Consider the following 8,597-nt stretch of genomic DNA (forward strand, 5'->3'; position numbering starts at 1 on the left):
CTGAACCTAAAGCCAGCTTGATGGGGTGGGAAAGACTGGCAGAAAACAGAAAGAGGCTGAACCACTGAGGGAGAGCACTCATGATTTCATTGCCAGTTAAGTTTCTGTTATAACCTGTTCATGAAATAAGGTCTTAGACTAAGAAAAACAATCACTTTTTAAAAATAGTAAAAGCCATTATACTTTCTTACTACAATCAACTTCCAAGTTTTTTTGTGGGTTTTTTTTTTTTTGAGAGTTTTTTGCTATAGGGCATGTGCCCTCGCCAGAAAGACAGAGAGAGACGGAGAGACAGACAATGAGAAATCAACCCCCTACGGGAAGGAATGGCCATGCCACAATCCCTTCTCCTCCATTCTCCTCTCCAGATCTTGGGCACGCACACATATGCACTCAGCGTGAGGCTAAGCCTCCAGGTCCGGGACTTGAACCGCAATTGACTACATGGGAGTCCAGTGACATAGCCATTACGCTAACTTCTGGTCCCAACTTCCTAGTTTTTTAAACATATGTGATACTAATTCTATCAAACTTTGGCCATTATACTGACCTCCTAGTCTTTATTATACCTCTGTTTATCTTTCACCATCATAGGTTAAACATAAATAAAATATAATACAAATCAATGAAGTGTAAGGAAGTCTACTGAGTTTGTGCATATGTACCAACTCTGGGAGATTATTAGTAGTGGGTAACTGGGGGCTGAGGCCAGATCTGAGCTCAGAGGAAAGGATACTAATATTAGGAAGAGCTTTGACCTGGTCAATATTCAGTGTATTTTGGATGGGAAAATTCATTTTATGTGCTGTAATGATATACAGTGAATGAATATAAAATAATTTTTTAAAAGAGAAAAAGAAAAAGCAAAAAAAAATTTAAAAAGAATATATATATACACACATAAATATATTCAACCAAATATATATATATAGTCAATCAAATATATATATATATATACACACATATATTCAACCAAATATATATATATATATATATATATATATATATACACACACACACACACACACACACACACACACACACATATTCAACCATATATATATATTTGGTTTTTCTTTATAAGGAAGGGCCATAGACATGAGCAAAGTTGATGGGTATAAACATTGTGCAGTTTTTCCATCTTTGTTGAACATGGTGTCTTACCCATGAGGCCAAAGGGCCAATTTGAAAGGTCATCCCTCTTTGTGACACTGTGGAGGGCTGGTGTCACAATAATGTATTTGAAGAAGATTTGGAATTTGCACCAATATAAGTTCAGCATGAGCCAGAAACATGAAGGCACTGTGAGAGAAGGACATGCGGGTAGAGGCATGTTGTTCAAAGCCAGGATTAGCAGGTTGGGGCAGGAGTGTTGAGTTCCAGTCCAGATGCCACCCTGGCAAAGAAATGTTAGTCAACAGACTGACAAAGCAGTGTACTCAATAAAGGGATTCGGATATGTGTTTTATGAGGAAATACAAGGATGATCAACCTGGTAAAGAGAACACAAGTAAACCCTGACAACCACCCTTCCCAGCAATCCAGCATGCCTGTTGCCCCCAAAGTGGACCACCTAAGGCTTTAATAACCACTAATTTATCTAATTAGGTAACCCACAGAAGCTCTTTACCTGCTTGCCACTACTATGGTGTACCACTGCACCCAGATGTCAGCCTGGCAGGCTGGGATCAATTAGCAATTATAATTAAAGCTGAATGTAATTAATTGCATAATAGTGACATGTTCTTGTTTAATTTCCTGAACTTGGGAGACTATGACATTCCTGGCAGAAAATAATAAATATAAATACCTCCCAAAGTTGGATGTGCATTGGAGTCATATCCAAATAATTGTTCAGCAAGTCATTGTTACCAATCAGAAATTCAATGGCCCACACACATAAAAATTAATGATCGTAATGAATAATTTTTGTGACCCACCAACAAAAGCCTTGCATGTCCCTGTTGTCTTTAAATGCTTAAAAGATATGTGCTGATAGATATAAAAAAATGTGAATGTACTTAGTGCCACTAAACTGTAAGCTTTAAAATGGTGGGCCAGCCCTGCAGCAACACTGTGAGGAAGAAGTTGGATCCCACATGGCCAATAGCAGTTCGAACCCAAGCCCTGGTGGCTTAAGAGACACGCCAGGCAAGTATGTTTGCAGCTCAGTATCCTAATGAGAAAGAGAAGTGAGGAAGAAGGGAGTGCAGAGTGACCGTGAGATGGTGCTTTCTCCCTCATTTTCTTGCTCTCTCTCTCTCTCTGCACACACACACATGCCCTCTGGCATTAAAAACTGGTTAAAAAGGTGAATTTTCAGGTGGCATGATGGCTAGGTGCTGAACTCCCACATGGCCAACCGCAGTTCGAGTCTCAAACCTGGCAGCTTGCTTTCTTACTTCCTCTCTCTCTCTCTCATCAGTGCAAGTACCCTATACCAAAATAAAAGTAATGATAATAATAAATTAAATTAAATTATTCTTATTTTAAAGAAAGCCAAGTTTTGGACCAGTAGGTGGGGTTGTGGTTAAGGCACTGTATTCTACATGGCCAACTCTGTAATCCAATCCCAGATCTGGCAGCTTAAGAAACATGCCAGGCATATGTGCATGTGTGCCCAAATTCCAACAGGCTAGAGAAATGGAGGAGAAGGGATTACAGCATGGCCATCCTGCCTAGGGGTGGTTTCTCATTTTCTCTCTTGTCTCTCTCTGTCTCTCTCCAGTGAATGCACATGCCCTATGGCAAAAATCTAAATTTAAAAAAAAAGTTCATTTCATGTATATTCCACTGGTTTTTAATTCATTAATTTTACCACAATTTTTTAAAGCTTCAAAAGAAAACATGATAAAAACAGGGAAACATTAAAATTTTAAAATAAAAAAAATTAAAAATAGCATGGTATAGTGGTATAAATATAGGTTTCTGAGAGAAAAAGGAGTTTAACTGACTGGGCCATTTAATGGCTCTGTGACCTCAAACAAGTTGCTGCACTCTGAATTCCAGTTTCGTCCTCTGCAAAATGGGAGTAACAGTGCCTACTTATCTATTAAAGTAACTGAAGGTAAGGAGTAGAAATGGTTTATAGAAAGCAGCTGAGGACAGTAAGACTCAGCAAAGACCAACAGAAAGAACTTACTGGAAGACCTACCAATTCAGGATAAGGAAGATTTGCTAACTTAGAGCTATCTAATAATGGAAAAAGTGGCTCCACAGAAAGACTAGCTCTACAAACCGCAGGCATGGGAAAATAATGACCCAAGAACTAGAAGTTCACAATGTTCCACTCCATAATATAAAGGAGACACCTGTTAACGGCAATCATTATATAGCTCAGGCTTCCCACTAGAAGTCATTCCTCAAGGCCACTAACTCCATGATTCCTGTTTACCTTACTTGCTTTACTTCCCTACAGTTCACCATGGGGACAGTGAATATAGTCTTCTTGGACCTCTTTCTAGCTATAGTGCTACCAAGACATTAATAAGAAAAACCAGTTAGACTCTTATTTGTGTGAGATCTGAACTGGTTCCCTCTATCGCTCATGGAAAAAAGTAAAGCAGTAGTCTCATAGGACAAGCTGGTTTGATGGGCATAGGAATTTGGTCAAGAACATGGAAGATACTGACACTGGCACGTCTCTCAAGCCACCAGGGCTTGGGTTTGAATTGCTGTTGGCCATGTGGGGTCCAACTTCTTTCCCACAGTGTTAAACAGGCTGCAGGGCTGGCCCACCATTTCAGCCATTTTAAAGCTTGTAGTATAGTTTCCCTCCCTGTCAAGATCTTAGGGGCACACACACATGTGCAACATGTTTTTCAACTATTAGGGCTGGGACTCAAGCCTTGGTCAGCAATGTGGGATCCAGCTTCCTCTGTGTGGTACCTAACCATTGTACTACAGGGCTGGCACTGGAGCTATGACTTTTCATGTTTATATTCCCAGAACCCTCCAGGAGACAAATCCAGAGTACGCTTTCAGTGTAAGGTTGTTGAATACAGAACTGGGACTGAATGGGTTGGAGAAAGACAAGCAAGGAAGGAAAGGAAGGGGAAGGAATGACCACAGAGCACTGACTCCATACCTTACAGACTTCCCCATGAGGGATGATTTAATTCTTGTGAGAACTCAACAAGAGTAGACACTATTATATTTTTTGAACATAAAAACCAAAACTGTTAAGCAATTAGCCCAGAGATAAGCATTAGTGAATGAGGAGTCAAGGCTCAATCCACATCTGCCTGTTCCAAAGCCTATGCTGTTTTTTATAAGAAGATACAACTGAGCCCAGTCCCTTCTTCTGTTTGTAATTCTACCCTGTCTCCATTCTGCACAACCAAGCCTTATCCTTAAAGCTTTTCCAAGAACCCAGAGAGTTGCTAGTTTTATAATCCCAAGTCCAAAGGATCTATACCAGTGTATTCCTGGGTTCTTCCAGTAGGAATTATTTAATACATATTGGCTAGAGGTCACTTTGATTCTCAGAAATGAGATACTATTGCTATGAAAATATGATAAGAAATAAATGATCAATTATGCTTTTGTGAAAAAGAAACAGCTCTGGGGCCAGCAGATGGTGTAATGATTAGGTCGCCGGACTCCCATGTACTTGGCCACAGTTCAAGTCCCACACCCCGTGGCTTAAAACTCAAGCCGGGTGCATGTATGTGCATGCCCAAATCCCAAAAGGAGACTGGAGGAGAAGGTATTGCGCCACGGCCATCCTCCCTGGAGAATGATTTCTCACTTTCTATATCTCTCTCTGTGTGTCTCCAGTGAGCGCACGTGCCCTATAGCAAAAATATCTAAAAAGAAAAGAAAGAAAGAAACAGCTCTAATGAACTAAATCATAGCATACTCAAGTGAAAATCAGGATAAAGACAAAATATGATTTGGGACCACCAAATGAAAAGAATATATCCTCTTAGCAATGACTCCAAATGCATAAAAAAATTATTTCACTTTGCTAAACTCCATCTTCTAGACTCCCAAAATATTCAGACAAGAAGCCATTTTAAAACTGAGGTGTGTCCTGGCCTGTTCAGGGAAGCTATGCTCTAAACTCCATCTTCTAGACTCCCAAAATATTCAGACAAGTGGAGGAGAGATTTTTGTTACAGAATGACCAGAAACCACTGCAGAGGCAAAAGAAACATGAGAAACTAAGAAAATATCTCTCCCCTAAGGGAAAAGAACAATCCCTTATCATCCACAGATAGTACAGTAGAACTCTTAGAAATGTCTGATAGAGAATTGAGAACATTCATAGTGATGAAACTAAATGAAATGCAAGAACTGAGAGATAATGAACTCCAGAAAATGCAGGAGAAAAGAGACAACGAATTCCAGGAGGTGTTGAAGTTCTTCCATGACCTGAAAGAGAAAATACACACCATAAAAAGAATCAAATCGGGATCAGCAGTTAGTGTAATGGCTATGTCACTGGACTCCCATGTAGCCGACTGCAGTTCGAGTCCCAGACCCGGTGGTTTAAATTTATGCCAGGCATATGTGTGTGCGCATGCCCAAGATGCTGAGAGGAGACTGGAGGAGAAGGAATTATGGTGTGGCCATCCCCCTATGGGGTGATTTCTTGCTTTCTGTCTCTGTCTCTCTCTGTCTTTCTGGCGAGCACATGCACCCTATAGGAAAAAAAAAAACTCTAAAAATAAATACATAAATAAATAAGTAAATAATTTCCTGGTTGACATTCCAATATCCCAACCTCAATGCCTTGCCCATGAGCATACTAGCACTGTGTCCACTGAGGCTTCTGTAATTGCATATTTCTTTTATGTGTATCCTGTAACTTTCTTGAATTTTGTTATTGCTAATGGTTTTTCTTATATGTGAATTGGTACTACTGACTGTATTGCTTTTGGAAAGCAATTACCTATGTTATGGTTTTGGCTACATAGAGAAAAAGTCAGCTCCTAGTACAGTCCAATTGCCCACAGATGATGGCGTGTGATATGTGCCAGGTCAGACCATTTGAAGCACATCTGGTGTATGGACACAGCAACCGTATCTCAACCTACCTGTACCTGTGATGCTCACAGCCCACACTTGCCTTGGAATACTTTCTCTTTTAGCTTAGGCACCTGTCTCCCCAGTGACTCAGCTGCAGCTCAGTAAGCTTGGACCACCATGGAAAAAAAGAGATCGAAAGTACACCAACTTGTCTCTAGGCTTCCAAAGACCTGTTTTTGAGAAGAAAAAAAAAAATGTCTATGTTCTAGCAAATGGTTCTAGCCAGAGTACCTCTACCTGAGCCTTTTGAAGCTATGAAATTGTGAGCCAATCTGTTATTCTTAACACTTACATGAGACCAGTATTTCTTGGGAAGAAGCATTATGAAGTAGACCCATGAATTGGCCCTTAATAATTTAATAATAACTTAAAAACTTTGATGTTTATGGTTTGTGGTAGTTAATAGTCTTCATTTTCAATGCTCTTCAAATTATCTTTCCACTCTTTCATTTTCTTTAATCATTTAAGCAGGTAAGGGATATATTTAAGTTTATTTTATAGCAATCTCTCATTTAAGTACTTCATAAAGACACTGATTATCCATCACTATTATTCATACAGAAGATCATGCTTTGCTTCAGAAGGATTATTCAGTTTCAGTAAGAGTGTCCTAATTTTTAGCTATTATTTCCTCCAGCTAAATTACACTGCTTCATTAGTCTTTCCTTTCTGTACAGCAATCCCTCTCTAGCCCAACCCCAGCTCCAAGCATCCATGAAGGTTCTTGTCTCAATATTGTAATTGAGTTTTCTCTCACGGTAAAGTTGCTATTATTCTGCTTAAAATTATAATTTTATTTCCTTTGTCTGTCCAACACAGAAACAGACATCTCAAGTCCAGCGTCAAGGGGCTGCCAGAAATTATGTTCTCAAAAAGGGCCCATTGATAGTCTTAGTTCTAAAAGCAACAAATCCATTTGAATATGAGTCCCCAGAAGCGGGGATAAAAGCAATGTTTCATGCTACAGTGGCTACTGAGTGTCAGTTTTTCTACGTGAAGGTTTTCAACACCAATTGGAAAGAGAAATTCTCAAAGAAGAAGGTCATTACCATATTCAATTACTTGGAATGCAAAGGCAGAAGATTAGCTTGAGAAAGACTTTGAAGGCAGAAAAAGAGACCGATCTTTGCTAGAAGACGGTATATCACAGAGTCACAAATAAAGTTACACAAAATTATAAGAAATATTTTGAACATTAATTATCTTTAAAATTCAGTATTTTGAAATTTGTTTCTTTATTTATTTATTTATTTGGAGAGTTTGTTTTGTTTTGTTTTGTTTTTCCCGCTATAGGGCACGTGCGCTCACCAGACAGACAGAGACATAGAGACAGAGAGCGAGAAATCACCCCCCAGGGGGGATGGTCACGCCGCAATCCCTTCTCCTCCATTCTCATCTCGGGATCTTGGGCATGCACACACACGCACCCAGCGTGTTTTTTAAGCCACAGGGTCCAGGACGCAAACCGCGGTCGACTACGTGGAAGTCCAGCAACATAGCCATTACGCTAAATGCTGGTTCCCTTGAAATTTATTTATTAACTGTCAAGAACAATGGAGTATGAGCAAAAATTTTTTGACATGTAAAGTAAATGTTTGTGGGAAAAAGTAAAAATAAATTAATTAATGAAAAAATTATTTCACTGTGCAGAGTATATATTAGTTTCAATACATATTAATCTCATTTGTTTTTCTAAGGTGAGTCAAATAAGTTAGATTTCTTTTTAATGAAGGCAGATCTATTAATATTTTCCTTTTGAGTTTACTCATTGCTTTCAGCTTTAAATTCCTATCTAAATTTTTTTCTTTCTTTTTTCACAATGGGTTAAACAATCTAGAATTAACTCAGGAAATAGAGTGAGGTATGAATATTATCTGATTTTCTCCATACTGCTAACCTATTGTCCCAGTACAATTTATTAACTAATTCTTTCCTTAAAATATTTAAGTTTCATATACACTTTCATATATATTCATTTGTTCAAACATAATTATCCTATTCCAAATCTATTTGTCAGTCTTTTCCCTTTTAGTAACATACTCTTTTGATTACTTTAATATTTTATGATTTCTTAGTAACAAATAGTGAAAATACAACTTTGGGCTCTATTTGTCCCCCCCCCCAAAAAAAAAAATGCCCCTGGACATGGAGAGCTGGTGCTGTGGTGGTTGGGGCACTGGATCCCACATGGCTGACCACATGGTTTGAGTCTCAGACCCAGCAGCTTGAAAATCATGCTGGGAGCCTGAGAGTATGGGTGCCCAAAATCCCAAAAGAAGAATAGAAGAGAGTGGGTGCCCAAAATCCCAAGAGAAGAACAAAGAGAGTGAATAGTAGCAAGGCCATCCCCCTCAGAGTGTGATTTCTTATTTTCTCTCTTTGTCTCTCTCCAGCAACCACACATGCACTCTAGCAAATTTATTTTTTAAGAAAAGCCTCTGTATATTTCCAATTGTTAATTTTCCAGGGAAACTGAGAATCATTTTGTTAGCATGGCCCTGAGGCCTCTGAGGCAGGGAGCGAATAACATGGGAACAAGTTACCTCCACCTTCTCTTGGACCAT

At 39.0% G+C, this 8,597-nt stretch overlaps 1 pseudogene; it reads left to right on the forward strand.

The window, feature by feature from the left end:
- LOC102468953 (60S ribosomal protein L19-like) overlaps positions 1–7,125 on the forward strand; it is a 24,546-nt pseudogene extending 17,421 nt beyond the window's left edge.
- The last annotated feature ends 1,472 nt before the right edge of the window (positions 7,126–8,597 follow it).

This window comes from Tupaia chinensis, unplaced genomic scaffold (assembly GCF_000334495.1).
Source record: "Tupaia chinensis unplaced genomic scaffold, TupChi_1.0 Scaffold000093_1, whole genome shotgun sequence".
Taxonomy (NCBI): domain Eukaryota; kingdom Metazoa; phylum Chordata; class Mammalia; order Scandentia; family Tupaiidae; genus Tupaia; species Tupaia belangeri.